The following is a 16,003-nucleotide window of genomic DNA, read 5'->3' on the forward strand; positions in this document are numbered from 1 at the left end:
TAATATTTAAGAACTTTTGGGTGCGTTTCCCTGAGTGTCTTCCGCTTTTGTGGCGTGAGTCCTCCAATAGTCATCTTCCCAAACTGAGATGACAAGGACATGAACGAGACCTTCTGCCTCTGGCTGCTCTGCGGGGTCAGGTTGAGAAGGAGAGGCTGGCAATCGGTGGAGAGGCGGCCCGGCAAGGCCGTGGCCGTGGGCCTGCGCTCCCAGCCGGCTGAAGGGGAAAACCAGGTGGTGCGAGTGGCCAGTGGGACTGAGATACAGGCTTACCTGAAAATTATTTTAGATCATGAAATATTTCCCTGAAAAATAACATAAGATTGTTGTGTACCAACATTCTGACCTAAGTCTTTTACTATGGGGCCATGTTTGCCTTAGATTTTACGTACTAAGATAGTATTCCTCTTGTACTCTCCCACACCCAAGATTGACCTTCTTTGTGTGGTAAATGGATGGTGCTCCACTGAGAACATCTGAGGACTGTGGAGGGAACTACTGCATTGTAAGGAGCTTTCTGGTGTTAACATCAGTGTCCTCTTTGAGCTGGTGATGAAGGGAGAAGTGGTTTGTGAGGGTAGAGCCTGGGAAAGCACTTGTTCAGGAGCCCCCTGCCGGCCATAGGAAATTTGTGGATGAGAGCTGTTAATGTCAGTGACATGGGTCCGCTGTGGGAGAGTGCGCCTAGGCCCCGTGGCATGGCCATGGTGGGTGGGTGCTCTCAGGTTTCCCTGGAGCTGCTCCCTGTGCGGCCTCTGCAGCACCCTACCCGTGTGTGCCCTCAGGTGACCCACAGTCCGGAGAATGTGCTGGACTTGCAGAATTTCAGACTTCCAGACATGATCCCAGAGGAGGTAGCGGCCTTCTCCAGGAACATGCTGCTTCTCCTGAAGAGGCTGCTACGTGAGCGAGACCAATGCCAGGAGGTGTGTTTGCTGATGGCCAAGTGGCCTGTTGGGACAGGTTGAGGAGGGGCCTGGGCCCGGGGCCCGAGTGCTGGGTGGCTGTCTTCATCCTGACTCTCCCTCTGAATCCTGCAGACCACCCCGTCCTCCTCTCGGATGTTCCCTGGGTGTCAGGACATGGGATTTTCCCTGCACTGCACAGTCACCTCCAAGACACCTGTGTCAGGGTAGAAGTTCAGCTTGGGGACACTGCTCCATTCACACTCCCCTTTTTGTCTCACTAACTATATCCTTGGTTTTCACTAACATAGCACCATTCTCCTGGCTCCCTGCTGGTTTTACAGTCTTAGCTGACATCCTCTCTTTTACATTTTTCCATCTTTTGGTTCTTTTTCACCAAGTACTAGTGTGGGCACTGTGCTGGGCACAGGAGCCTGCTGATGAGACCCCCCTCTCTGCCCACCTGTCTCAGGAGCAGGAGCACCTCCAAGTGCAACAGCCGCCTAGTCCTTTCCAGGTCTCTAGCGCGGACTCAACATTCTGCCTGACCAGCAGCCTCTCCATGGAGGAGAAGCAGCACTTGGTCGAGGAGCTAGAGAACACCAAGGCCAGACTGTGCCTCATGAACCAAGAGCTGTGAGTCCTCCTGTGCCCCTTCTTTCTGTTCTTCTCCCACGTGTTACCAAGCCATTTCTAGCACATGTGGTTCATTGCCATGAGGTGCATCAGACGGGAGAGCTCTGATTTGCACCCTGGAGTCCCTGGGCTCTGCTCTGAGCTTGATCCCTGTTTGTTCCTGGACTAGTCCACTCCCAGCCTGGTCCACACAGGAGGGTTTCTTCTGGTGCTTTAGGGTTCCTATCAGTGCAGACACTATAGGCTTAGAGAGGCAGCCTGCTGTTTACCCTCAGGCCTAGTGTGAGGCTCAAGTGGTGACACACTGGGGTGGTTTTCTTGGCCGGAGGGAGGATGTGTCTCACCCCATCTGGTGAGCCTGTTCCCCTTTCCTGAAGCTGGTGATGTCACTTTGCCCATCATCTCGGGTGCTGCCCTCCTTCCCCACCCGGCCAGGTGGCCTCACTGCCTACCTGACTCTGGAGTGGCACAGTGCCTCCTGGAGTCCCCTGACCTGTCCCACACACTCAGAGGAAAAATCAGTGTCTGGTGGGTGTAGTCTGAGAAGAGTCATTAAAAGTGGGGGATTCCAAGATGGCGATGGATTAAGTGGAAGCTACACTGACACTCTCCCAGGACATAACTGGAATTCCAAGTAAAATATGGAAAGGATTTTCCTGAATAATCAATGGAAGACTAGCTAGAAAGCACCCTTATAACCAAGGACCTAAAGCAGAGAGCGCCTAGAGACTGGTAGAAAGTATGGAGGCTAGAAATGGCTTCTTGCGCACCCAGAGGCAATAGCTGGAGGTCTGGAGGGCTATCTCAGCTGTGGGGTGTTCCCAGTGTGAAGTCTGGATTCGAAACATGAAGCTGGGCTCCTCAGCCCAGAGCAGCACATGTAAGAAAGGTGACCATATACGATGTAGCTGTGAAAAGCACCGAGATTTCTGTGTGCCAGGGAGTGATGGCTGGAAATGCTGGCAGCCTCTTCAAAGGCCAGTGCACAAAGTTTTGTGTCAGCTACTCATTTTGAGCTCTGGTGGAGGGAGGGCAGAGTAGACTAGAGCTGTGTGAGGAAAATCCTATCTCTGGGGCTAGAGCTGAAGGGTGGCCATCTGAATTCCTGTGCTGAGTCATTCCCCCAGATGCAGAGGCTGTCTTTCTCAGGTACACCTGTACTTCCCAGGCAGCTTTTGCCTGGGGGGGGGGGGACAATTGCCCCACCCTTTGGCAATCCTCTCACCCCACCCTGTGGTCTACAGCCTGAACCTGACTAAGAGACTAAGAATAACAATCACCCTGCAGTTAGAGGTGGACTGTGGTTGACTCTGGTCTGCCTGATCTGCTTCTGGACCCAGGGTTTGGAACATCAAACCCTGGTGTGCATGTTGGTTTTTCCCAGGGGCACCCAGCCCCAGCAGAGAGAGCCAGCCGCCACAGGTTGTGGATCACGTGTAGCTCCAAACAGAGAGTACCCAAGGCCATTCACAAAGAGAGTTTGACATTGGCCTGCACCAGAGACCCTTCAAAAAGAATGGGACTCCTAGCACATCTACCTAATACATACACAGAAAACCTAAGAGGCGACCAAAATGGGGAGACGAACAAGCCCCCACAAGAAGAACTAAAGGAAATGGAGATACACAATCTTATCAGATCCAGAGTTCAGAATAATGGTTGTAAGGATTGCCCTAACAGCAGAAGAAAAGATATTGAAACTATGCAGGCTATTAAGACTGACCTAGCAGAAATACAGACTACATTGGGCCCTAGCCGGTTTGACTCAGTGGTCAGAGAGTTGGCATGAGGACTGAAGGGCCTCAGGTTTGATTCTGGCCAAGGTCACATACCTCAGTGTTGGCCTGGATCCCCGGCCCCATTCTGAGCATGAGTGGGAGGCAACCAATCAGTGTGTCTCATATTGATGTCTGTCAGTCTTTCTGTCTCCCTTTCTCTCTCGTACTTCCTCTGAAAAGCAGTGGAAATCATATCCTTGCATGAGGATTTAAATAAAAAAAGAATACACTGGACGGGATAAACAGCAGAGTGTTGTAAGCTGAGGATGAGATCAGCCAATTAGAAGACAGGGTCGAAAAAATACTGATTCAGAGATCCAGAAAGAACAAACAAGGGAATTGTGTAACGGAGCTGTGGCACAACATGAAGCATAACTGCATTCACATCCTTGGAGTCCCAGAAGGTGAAGAGAGTGAGCCAGGGATAGAGAACCTGTTTGAAGAAATGGTGGCGGAAAAGTTGCCGAACCTGGTGAAGGAAAGTCACACAAATTTGGGAGGCACACAGAGTGCCAAGCACAAAAATTGCAAAGAGGCCCAGGCCTAGACACTTAATGAAAATGCCAAAAATTCAAGACAGAGAGAATGTTAAAGGCAGCAAGAGAAGAGCGTTGTGTTACCTACCTACAAAGGGGCTCCCATAAGGCTGTCTGTTGATTTCTCATCAGACACTCTACAGGCCAGAAGGGAATGGCATGAAGTATTCAAGGAAGTGAAAAGCAAGGATCTGCAACCAAGACGACTTTACCCAGCAAGGCTATCAATCAAAATAGATGGTGAAATAAGGGGCTTTCCAGACCAAAAAAAGGCTAAAAGTTTCTCACCACCAAATGTTGTTCCAAGAAATATTAAAGGGACTGCTGTAATCAGAAGTAGAGTGTTTGGTAGAGTGGACTTCAGCTGTGTATGCTGTGGTGTCATTTTGAAGGGCTGGAATGACAGGGAATTGAAGGGACTATGGAGACACATCGGATGGGGGAAGGTGGACTCGGCTCTGTGGCTGGAGGAGATCCCCCAGAGCTAGCCCAATGTCTGTGCCAACTGCCATTCTCCGATTTCTCAGCTGTCCAGCCCACTCCCTGCCCATCGCCCTCCCTTTCAGCTCTCCATAGAGCAGCCCCCCAGAGGAGGCTTTGCGGTGTTCAGGGGTGTCCCTTCCTAGCAGGTGTCTTCCCTCCCACAGGCAGGAAGACAAGATGGCGCACAGGGAGGCAGTGGAGCAGCTGGAAAAGCTCCTGAACACCCAGCGGGAGGCTCTCCAAGAACAGCAGAGGTCCAACGCCATCCTCACCAATGAGAACCAGAAGCTGAGGGAAGAGCTGGACAGGTAACCGCCACCACCCCAATGCTGCGGCATCTGCCAGGATGTCATTCAGACCAACCTACTCAGCACCCACTGAGTGAAACTCAAGAGAGTCCCCTGGCAATGATGCATTCTTACAAACCTTGTCATGTTAACTGCAGGATGGGAATAGGGTAAAAGGACCGCAGCTGGTAGCTGGGATGGAAGGACTAGGGACACCTGGGATGGTGCACTGTCTGGGTTTGGATAGCCTCACCTCCCACACTGTCGATCGTGATGATGGCATGGGGTCCGGGCACCTTCATCCCCTAACACCAGTGGTGGAGGTAAGGTCAATTTTCATTCACGCATTCCCTGTTTGTGAATCATCTACTGGCTGAGATGTACTTGGAACCCCCATATGTGCACGTGTGGCCTTTTGTGGACTGTCCCTGAGTGCGGGATACTGACGTCATCTGATGTGCACTTTCGCATCTATGGTCAATGAGGCGTTTGACTCCTGCCTTGTTCCAGCTCTCATGCTGTAAACGAGCGCCCTTCCTGTGGCCCAGTTGGTGCCATGGTTTTCTAGTTTTGTGCTCTTTGGTGGTGATTTCTCTGTTTGAAATGGCCCCCACGTGCCGTGCTGTGTGCTCCCTAGTGTTCCCATGTGCAGGGCTGCGCTGGGCCTCACGGGGGTACACAAGTGGTAGATAAGGTGCCTTCTGGCAGGAGTCACAGTGCTGTTGCTGTGAGGATGTTACACAGGCATCTTTATGTCTTGATCAGTTGCCAAAAGTGTGGCCTGAGACTCACAGGAACGTTGGCATCAGGTTCAGTGTACACCGATTCCGTCTTCCCTGTGACCATAGAACATACTGCGGACCATGGGAATTGACTGACTTCTTTAACACATGAGGAATCAGGCTGAAAGAGATTTAGACCCTTGTTGAAGCTCAGTGCTCCTACTGAGTGGCATAGTCAGGATTTGAGGCCAGGGCTTGTCTCAACCTAGAGGCGTGACCATAGGAAGCCTTCCTCCCCACAGCCTTGTTTTAGCAGGTCCTGGGGGGCTGCAAAGTCAGGTGCCTGTGGTGGCCCGGCAGGCCCTGGACGTGGGGAAGGAGTGTCAGTAAAAGACCAGGCCCTGGTAAAGAACACACGGCATCTGAAGGTATGACCTGGGAGGTGGATCCAGGGGCGCCTGGTTATCTTTTGTTGAGAGTACTTTCTTCTCAGAAGCGAGACATCTGAATGTTGATGTGAAACCTAAACATTTTTAAATGATGAGATACTCATTAATTTTAGAAACAGAACTGTGTGGGCCAAGCTAGACCTATTTGTGTTCTCACTGAGTCCATGAGCCTCTGGCAATTGGAGCTTTCTGGGATAAATATTTCTTAGGAAACCCAATCAGGTAATTCTGGTGATGACGATCATTTCAGTGGATTGACAAGAACCCCAGAATCTCATATTATATTTCCTTCCAGAGTTGAAATTAGAAAGGGGCTTGGAATTGAGGAGGAGAGCTGGGCAGAGGCATAGAATTTTAGAGCAAATGTTCTGATTCAATGATTTCTGAAAGTATTTTAATAGAAGAAGCCTTTTTTCCAAGGAAGCAGGGAAGCAAAGCCATAAGTATAAAGGATGTTAACAGTGATGCTCTGCTGAAGTCTTGTCCAAGGCTGCCTGTCCTGTCCCCCCAGCGCACAGTGGGGGACCATGGGGAGCCTCATAGAACCCAACAGGCACAGTTTGAGAACTACTGATTTTGTTCAGCCTTCACTTACACATGGGAAAGCTGATGCCCCGAGAGGCGGTGATTTTGCTAAGGTTGCAGAGCCGGGACAGAGCCTGGGAGTGTTCCTGAGCCCTTGGCCCTGTGTCTGTCCACCCCTAGAGTGAGCATCCTGCACCGGCAGGTGAAGGGGCAGCAGGAGGAGCTGCAAGCCCGCAGCACGGAACTGGGAAGCGCCCTTGTCAAGATGCAGGTGGAGGCGGACCACTGGCAGGCCCGGTTCTGCCAGCTGGAGGAGGAGCACCAGGCAGCCAGCGCCTCTCTGGCCCAGCTGCGCAAACAGTGTGAGGTGAGGCCTGGGGGGCCCAGCACAGCGGGCGGTGCTCCCTGGGCTGAGAGCCTTGGGCTGGGCCGGGTCCAGATGGGTCCTCGTTGGCGTCCTTGCTCAGAGACTGTATGTGAATGTCACCCAGAGGCCGAGGGGAAGCCAGAGGCATTTGAAGGGGACGAACACCCTGACCGTCAGGGATGTGTCAGGAAGCACCTTTCGTCTGACCTCGGCTTTTGCAGGGTCGGGCGGTGCGTGGAAACAGCCGAGTCCCGTTCATGTCCCTCCTGCTGCTGTGCACTCTGCCCTGTGCTCCCCGGGGTCCTCTCACTCAGTTCTCACGATGACCTCGTCAGCGGGGCTCCTGTCCTTGTCCTTCTTAAGTGGTGCCTTGGGACCCAGTTTGATTGAAGCCGGAGCTTTTGACTGTCCTGCTGCACCAACCGCGATGATATTCTAGAGCAGGACTTGGTCCACCTCAGCCCCAAGTTCAGATCCAACCCCCACTCACTGCCTCTTTTTGTATGTCTGTGAACCAATAATACCTTTTACAGTTTTGAAAGGTTGGGGAAATCACAAGAAGAAGAATATTTGGTGGCAAGTGAAATAGGAACCTTAGATGTCTGTGTCCACAAGTAAACTTGTTTTTTTGTCTCTTTTTTAACACAGCCACACCCATGCATGTCCATTTTATCTCTGGCTACTTGCCTGCTGTAATAACAGAGTTGAATAGTTGCCACAGAGACCACCATCCTGCTGGAAAGCCTAAAACAGTCACCATCTCGCCCTTGACAGAAAAAGTGCCAACCCTCATGTAAAGCAGAGGTGTCCAATAGGAATATAATGCAGGCCGCCCCACGTAATACAAAATTTTCTAGTAGCCACATTAAAACAGTAAAAGGAAAGAGGTGGGATTAATTTTAATGATAGATTTTATGAGTTATTTGAAAAAAAATATTTTTATTGATTCTTTTGACAGGGAGAATAAAAGGGAGAGGGAGAGACAGAGACATCCCTGATGATGGAGAAACTTGGGCCGGCTGCCTCCTGCAGGCTCCCTACTGGGGATCCAGCCCGCATCTTGGGCACATGTCCTTAGCAGGAATGGACCTAGTGACGTCCTGGTTCATGGGTCGATGCTCAGCCACAGAGCCACACCAGGAATCAGGCTAATTAATGAGATATATCATATTTTTAAAAATGGTTATTAATTCCTCGGACTCTGTTGTCTATTTTGTACCTATGGCCCGACTCAGCTCAGACTGGCTAGTTATCAGTGCCCAGTGGGCACATGTGGCCAGTGGCTGCCTGATCGGACGGAGCAGTGGCAGAAGGCTTGGCCGTCCCCATGACATTGGCAGTATTGGTCACTCCGACTGGTCTAGATAATAACGCAGTGGCCATCTGTGTGCCCGTCGCCTTTTTCTTCCTTTGGAATTAGATTCGAAGCAGTGGAATCGCAGGGCTTGGGGTGGTTGAGACCTTGTCCATCTGTGTTTTAGGTGCTGTCTCGACTCAAGGGCAACATGGAGGAAGCCAATTACCACCTTGCGGGCCGGGTTGAGATGTTGGAGCGGATCCAGAATTTGGACCATGACCAGCTGATGCTTCTAGAGCAGAACTTGTGTTACCAAGATCAGTGCTGGAACGTCAAGGAGCAGGAGGATTCCCTGTAAGGGGTGTGGGATGGCTGACGCCTGTCCACAAAGGGTCCTGGCTTCCAGCTGCAGCCTAGAGCCCAACATTCCGGGGAGAGAAGCCCTGGGGAACATTCGTGTCCCCAGGGCGAGGGGACAGGCCACCTTACCAGCATGTCCTCTCATTTTCCCTGGGGTGGTTCTAGATTTCTGCAAGCAGGGTGGTTGGCCTTTGTTTGCTTTTCAAAGACAGTGCCCACTGCCAGACACTTCTTGGTCTGCCTTTGGAATGAAATTCACTGAAAAAAATATGATAGTGGTAAAGAGAAGTCCTCAGGGAAAGAATTCAGGTCAAAGGCTGAGCTTGTCTGTCTTGGAGAGTGGGTTGTTGTGCGCGTGGTTGCCCTCCCTCTGCCAATATCTACAGGGTCCGGACTTCGGCGGAGGCCCCTCGAGGTGCAGAGCACCAGTTCCCTGGTCAGCAGGGACTAGTAGGGGAGATGGGATGTGAGAGGAGCTACATGCATAGCACACGGATGTTGAGGGGCTCCGTGGAGGCATAGATGGAGGCATGGGGCTGGGAGTTGGGTTCTGCTGCTGGCATAGGACGAGGGGGCACATGCAGACAGGAAAGCACCCTAGCATAAGGCCAAGCAGCACGGCTGTGGGGGCAGAATCACAAAGTCTAGAATCAAAGATGTTGAGCTGACGGGACTGGGAATAGAGCAGGGGCAGTGGTTGGGGCCTTACTGGTTGGCAAGCTAGCACTTTGCCTGGGTCCCCACTTCACGGTGAACTCCCGCAAAAGCCCTCGGTTTAGGTGGGACCTTGGCAGTTTCATGGCCAAGGAGCCTGAGCAGCTGCCTGGATCCAGAGGACTCATTGCCAAGCAAGGAAACCAGGGATCAAGCTGTCAAGGCCACACCCACTGTGAGAGGCAGCGACAGGACAGGAGCCAGCGGGCCCCCTGGGCAGCATTGTATGGAGAGCACCCAGCACACCCCCAGGGGCCAGGAGAGAACAGAAGCAGGCCCCTGTCACAGGAAGGCCAGGCGCCCTTTCCTCAAGGTCGGGGTGCCCTCTGGAGGCCGAGGTTCAAGAGTTTCTCTGTGGTCCTTTTTGTGGTTTTCAAAATGTGAACTGATTTCCAACAATTAGAAATTAAGAGATTTTGCTTCACAACCTGGGTTTCTGGGTCCTTTGGGAAAACAATCAGAAGTTCCGCCCCCTCGCCAGCAGCCCCCCGTGTGCAGGGCCCGGTGCGGTTCCCCGCGGCACCATGCACTCAGCAGCCCCAGGCCCGGCCACTCCCTCTGGTCCTTCCAGGCCAGCTTTGCTCCTGATTTTCTCTGTCTGGGCCCTGAAAGGCTTAGAGTTTGCTTCCCTGCAAGTGTTATCAAAACCAACATTGGAATGGGTGGAGGTCAGAGGTCTGACTTTGCTCAAGTGACTTTGAAACCTTGATGCCCATCTAACACGCTGAAGGCAGATGTCTCCTCAGCACTGGGGGTCTTGTTAGTTTGCCCCCCAGGAGCCAGCCTAGCCCTGTGTCTGACCCCGAGAGCCTCCCGTCCTGAATTGGCCTGGCCGGAAATTCCTTGGGGTTTCTGGGCTTGAGTTTCAGATGGACCAGAGTTTGCTCTCCTGAGATGATGTACAGCCTGGTCCTAGGTGCTTCAGCAGGTCTCCTTGAGGTGTTAGTGTTCCCGGACCCATATCCAGTGCTTGTGTTCACACATTCCCACCTGAGCGACCACGATGTTCGTGAGCACCGTGATGTCTGAATCCCAGAAAACCACCGGCCCTTCTGGGCTGGGCTGAAGGGACAAGTTACATGTTACATTTACAAAACCAGTTTGTTTTTCCTTTCTCCTCTGTTTTTAGAGACGACTTAAGTGACTTTCAGAGTGAAAATGACAACCTGGAAGAAAAATCCAAAGCTCCGCTCAAGCGCTCTCAGCCTGCTCCAAAGAAGTGAGTTGCCTTAAGCTTCAGTGACTGAAAGAGAACAGAGAGCTTGTTCTCTCAGGAGGAGGGAAGGCTGTAGCCACCTGGAGCAGGGGCCCGTTGGTGGGCCTGTGTCTTCCACTGTTGAGCAGGTCATGTGTGTGCAGGTCCCTCCCAGCACGGACGGAATTTAGAGTTTCTTTCAGTCCTGCCCTCTGGACTCAGGGTTATCCAATGAGGGATGGCAAATGACAGCTGGCCATGAGCCTGTGTAAGGGCACAGAGAGTCTGGTTTTAGAGCCATTAAAGCAGGAGGGTCAGGTTTTGCCTGACGATTTCAGGACATAGGAAGCCATGCTTCTGTCTTGGGAAGGAAGCTTGGATCAGACACCTAGACCAGCACCCATGGTCTTCAAACACAGGCGAAATTCCTCTGGAGTCACTGGACCCCAAGGCACTTGCAGAACCACTGTCCTTCTCCAGAGAGCAGCAGTTGCAGTTGTGGGCTGGCTAAGTCCCCTTCAGCAGGGCTTCCCCTAGTCCCGGGCCTGAGCCCCAGGAGCTGGCCCTTCAGGCTGTCCTGCCCCAGCCCAGCCTTGAAGTCACATCCCCATGAATCCTGCAAGGCTTCTCTGTTCAAATCACAGAACCACAACATTTCAGAAGCTCCCTCTGACCCTTCTGTTGAGAGGAATTGAGTCACCCATGAGGAACTGGAGTGATTTGTGTGAGCACAGTGCTGTTTCAGGGCAGAGGCAAGATTAGAACCCAGATGGGGTTCTTCTGTTAGGTTAGAATGCCAACATTTCTGCTCGGATACCACACATACTTCTTACCCTTTCAATTCGCTGTTTTTATGCATTTTATTTATTTTTTTAATGCTCACCTGAGGATATTTGTCGCATTGAGATTTATAGAAAGTAGAAGGGAAGGAAGGAGGCAGGGGTGTGTGTGTGTGAGAGACAGAGAGAGAGAGAGAGAGGGAGAGATGGATATGAGAGAGACACATTGATTGGTTGCCTCCGGCATGTGGCCTAACTGGGGCTGGGGATTAAACCTTGACTGGGAATCGAACCTGCAACCCTGCTGCTCAGGCTGACACTCTAAGCATGGAGCCACAGTGACCAGGCCTCACTGTTTTTCATTCAAACGACCCACTCTGCCCTGCCCTCTTCCCCTCACCCAGATTCCCCAGTGCCGGGAATGGCAGAGTATCCCAGCCTATTTCACTCATTATTGACTCTAGCAGAAAATGAGAAGGTCCCTGGCTTTTCCTGAAAATGGCATTTTCATCTGAACTTTCTAGGAAACATAGGTTAGGTTCGCGCAGCACCGCTTCCTGTGCTCGGCAGACAGCCAAGGGCTGAGGGCGGTGTTTGAAGTTGTTTCCCCGAAGGCTAGTGTGGGCTTCTGCCCAGACCGACACTTCTACCATCCCCGAGTCTGTGCACGTTAACTGCAAATTCTGTTTTACCTCCTGAACCCCAGATCCAGTGATTGTGGTGATGGCAAAAAGAAGCCGAATTCTGATCCCCAAGTTAATGGCCAACTTCACAGGCAAGTGATGGAAATCCCAGGTCACGGTAGGGCACCCGAAACCTGCTGGAGGGGGCAGTGAGTGTAACTGTGCCCTAAAAATCTCCTTCAAACTAGGAAAAAACGCTGGATTGGACCCAAATGGATCCTCAACCTTTTTAAAACGAATAAAAGGGGATCGAGAAAAGGAGAGGTATCGATTGTAGGTGCCTGTCCACTGGATCCCCGGGAGCCCATCCCATCCTGCTCCCAGTGGTGAAGGACCAGTACACCCACAGCAGGCTCCCAGAAAAGGTAGGAGGGCGACCTGGCTGCAGGTGGGTAGTAAAGGGTGGGATCTCCGGTCCCCTTCCTGGGAAGGTAGAACCAGCCAGAAGGAGTGTTGGATGTGCACACGAGTGTGTAGGAGCCTGAGGGAGCATGCTCCGTGCACACACCTCCGCCTCCTTAGGTATGTTACCAATCAAGTAGAAAATGCAAACCCAGGCAGTGTTGTGGTAGTTTTGTCCCAGAACAATGTAGTCACTTAAGCATGAGAAGCATCGCAGATCGTGTCTGTGGTGGGAGGGACGCAAATCTCCAGAGCTGATGTCCACACAGCCAGCACGGAGAAGCACCATAGCCTCTGTTTGGGTTTCCTTGTAGCTGTCAGGCCTAGAAGAAGCCATTTCTATAGGGAGATCCCGGTGCATTAAATACCTAATGGACATACGCAGGGTCTTCAGCAAGGCTGAGAGCAAGGCCGTGGCTGGCTCTGACCTGTACGTCACTGTGGAAAGCAGGTCCTGTTTCTGTGCCTTCAGAAAAACCAAGTATTTGTGGCTCACCCCACATGCCCTTGCCAACTGGTGTTTTCCAGCTGCTGCTGTTGGTGGCCCGCGCCAGCACTTGGCACCTGGGTGCCCTGTGGACCCGGTGAATCCGGAGCAGACTGCTTGGCGGGGCGGGAAGCAGAGCATCTCCGGGTGTGTCCCGGTTCTCAGTGCAGCTCAGCTGCTCACCAGCTGTGAGCAGGGACCACGAAAACACGTCTCTGTCCCACAGTTGTTAGTGTGCACCGGGATGGACACTGATGATCCCAGGAACAGGGACCGGATACTGTATGTGCTAGAGGAATGGGCCAGGAGGGGAGGTCTGCAGGCCTGGAAGGGGCAGCCTGCCCTCGGCCAGGGCAGTGTCCCCCTCCCTGTAGCCGCTCTCACCCTCAGACCCGAGGGCTGTGGTGGACACTGGCATGCAGGTACACGGCAGCCTGGAGGGTGTTTCCCCACACTGGTCACTGAGAAGGTTGATTTTTTTTGCCTTTGGGGATGACTGTGTGTCTAGTTGTGGGTCCAGATTCGGAATCCTGGGTCAGGCATTGTTGGCAGGTGTAGGTGTGTGTCGGGCTGCTGAGCTGTCCCGCAGACTGACGGTCCCTCAAATGTCTAGCTGCCTGGGGTCTGACTCCATGTGCGGGTGACCCCTGCCTCCTCTGCATGCACTCCTTCCTCTCCTCATGGTGTCCATCCGCCTCAGGGGACACCTCCACTAGGCTCCTCCAGGCTGTGAGGTGCTGGCAGAGGGCTGCAGGTTCCAGAGCAGGGTCAGACTTCGGTCTGGGGGCCTAGGCCTGCTGCCAGCATGGTGGGAAAGGACAGTGGTTCCCTGCACAGGGGAAGGCCGGCCCAGCACAGCTGCTGTGCCAGGGCAGTGGCTTAAAGGGAACAATGGTGGGGTGGCTGTCCCCTGCACAGTCTTGAGTTACCCTTGGTGGCCCACCTCGTTGTTCCTACGTCCCCCTTGTCAGATCAAAAGAAAGGTGTAGGTGTCAGTGAGGGTTTCGAGTGAGGTCAGTCTGGCATATAGGAACTGCTGGCGTCATTTCTGTTTCTTGTGGCCTAAGATGAAGCCCTCACCAGGTGTCTGAGCTGGTGGCCTGGGAAGGAAGAGAGGACAATGTGCCCAGCCGGTCTCTGCCTCCCACTGAGCTTGGTGGGAATGAGGACAGATGGAAACCTTTGGCTGTGCCCAGGCTCCCAGCCCCGACCCTCCCATCCAGTGGATGTGTTTTTGGAAACGGCATCTCCCTCTGGGTCTGTTTTCCTGCTGGTGCAGTTAGGGAGCTGCCTGAGTGACGGACGCCTGGCTTTTCTCCCTGACCCATGTGGGGCCTCGGCCTCACCATCTCAACCACGGGCCGGGTGTGTCATGGGGCCCAGCTAGGCTGTGAAAGGCCCAACAGGAGCAGGAAACTTCAGTCCTGGCCAAGTGGCCTGCACAGGGGACGTCTTGACCGGGAGAGGGCTCTCTGAGGACCCTCGTGGCCCTCACCCTCGCCTCTCCCTTCTTCCTCTCTTCTCTGTAGGATATTCCACCTACCAGGATGACCTGCTGAATTACCTGTTGAGGAAAGGCAATGATGCCCGAACCATCAGATCTTAGCCAGGACCCCCTACCAGAAAAGAAGGGACCAGGATACCCACCAGCTCTGCGGCCCCGCCATGGAGATGGCTGTCAGCACCTCCGAGGGGAAGCTGCTGAAGCCAGGGCCTGTGTGAAGCCCAGCTTGAGACCTGCTGAGGCGAGGCCCCACCCAGCACCCCCTGAGGCAGACCCAGCCTCCCCAGAGCCTGTCTCTGGGCAGACCCCAGCAAGTGTACATAGTGTGTTGAGGGGAGTGTGTCTGAGATGAGGTACACACCGGATTTGGGAGTGGGTGTAGGTCCCCAGTGTCCCCATCGTGGGTGAGATGTTGACATGCTTTAGGAATAACTCCTTGTAATAGTAACCGCATTTCCTTTAATCTATTACATAGGTTTGTACACACTGGTGAAATGCATGTATTTTGAGGGTGATCTACAGGGTGTCTCCCAAAAATGTACATAAATTTTCACAGCTGGTAACTCCCTTAGTTTTCACTCCTTTTCAGGTTTAACAAGTTTGGAATAATGGGTGAAGCCAGACTCAGCTTTGAACAATGAAAAATTATCCACTAAACTCTCTTATGGGGATATATAAAATATCAAGCTTACGGCTCAAACCCGGCAACGGTCAATGAATCAGGGGCAGCTGTGGAAAGACAAAGCGCACAAACGCCAAACAAAGTGGTTCCTGACGTTTGCGATTCCTTTGCTTCTGTCTCTGGAGCGCCCAGGCCGGAGCTGATGCGCAGCAAAGGAACCGCAAACCTCAGGGATCACCCTGTTCTGTGGGAATCTGTGCGCCTTGTCTTTCAGTAGCTGCCCTCAGTTCCCAAGTGTTGTTGGTTTTGTACCGTAAACTTTCTTTTCCGTATCCCCATAAAGAGTCCAGTGGATACATTTTCTTTGTTCAAAACTTAGTGTGACTTCACCCATTGCTTCAAATTCCTTAAACCTGAAGAGAGTGAAAATAAGAGTTATCAGCTGTCAAAATGTGTGTAACTTTTGGGGAACACCCTGTATTTATGTTCCATCAGGAATCTCCCCTTGTGTCCCTTTTTGGGGCCACCCAGTATTTACGTTCCATCAGAATTCTCACCTGTGTGTACCTTTTTGGGGACCCCTGTATAAATGTTTCATCAGGAGTCTTCCCTTGTGTGCCTTTCAGTTGACACCTTCTTATATTTATGTTCTGTTGGGTATCTCCCCTATTGGTACCTGTTTGGGGACACCTAAATTTATGTTCCATTGGAAGTCTACCCTGTGTGTACCTGTGTGGTGACACCCAAAACATACGTTCCATCGATAATCTCCCCTGTGTGTACGTTTTTGGGGACACCTATATTTATGTTCTATCACGAATCTCCCATGTGTGTACCTTTTTGGAAAAACCGTATATTTATGTTCCATGAGGAGTCTCCCCTCTGTGTAGCTTTTTGGGGAAGCCCAGTATTTGTTACAACAAGAATCTCACCTCTGTGTACCTTTTTGGGGACCCCCTGTATTTGTGTTCCATCAGGAATCTCCCCTTGTGTCCCTTTTTGGGGCCACCCAATATATATGTACCACCAGAAGTCTCACCTGTGTGTACCTCTTTGGGGACCCCTGTATTGATGTTCCATCAGGAGTCTTCCGTTGTGTACCGTTCGGTTGACACCTTCTTATATTTATTTTCTATCGGGTATCTCCCCTATTGGTACCTTTTTGGGGACACCTAAATTTATGTTCCATTGGAAGTCTAGCCTGTGTGTACGTTTGTGGTGACACCCAATACATATGTTCCACCGTGAATCTCCCCTGTGTGTACGGTTTTG

General features: G+C 52.1%; 1 long non-coding RNA gene across 1 annotated transcript in view; it reads left to right on the forward strand.

The window, feature by feature from the left end:
* Window positions 1-14,232, forward strand: part of LOC308562760 — a 41,240-nt gene extending 27,008 nt beyond the window's left edge. The window contains exons 4-6 of the long non-coding RNA XR_013999677.1: window positions 11,740-11,808; window positions 11,905-12,081; window positions 14,135-14,232. This is a non-coding gene — a long non-coding RNA (uncharacterized lncRNA). The remainder of the gene's footprint in view (window positions 1-11,739; window positions 11,809-11,904; window positions 12,082-14,134) is intronic.
* Window positions 14,233-16,003: the final 1,771 nt, after the last annotated feature.

The sequence above is a fragment of the Miniopterus schreibersii genome, assembly GCF_964146895.1.
Source record: "Miniopterus schreibersii genome assembly, chromosome: 10".
Classification (NCBI taxonomy): domain Eukaryota; kingdom Metazoa; phylum Chordata; class Mammalia; order Chiroptera; family Miniopteridae; genus Miniopterus; species Miniopterus schreibersii.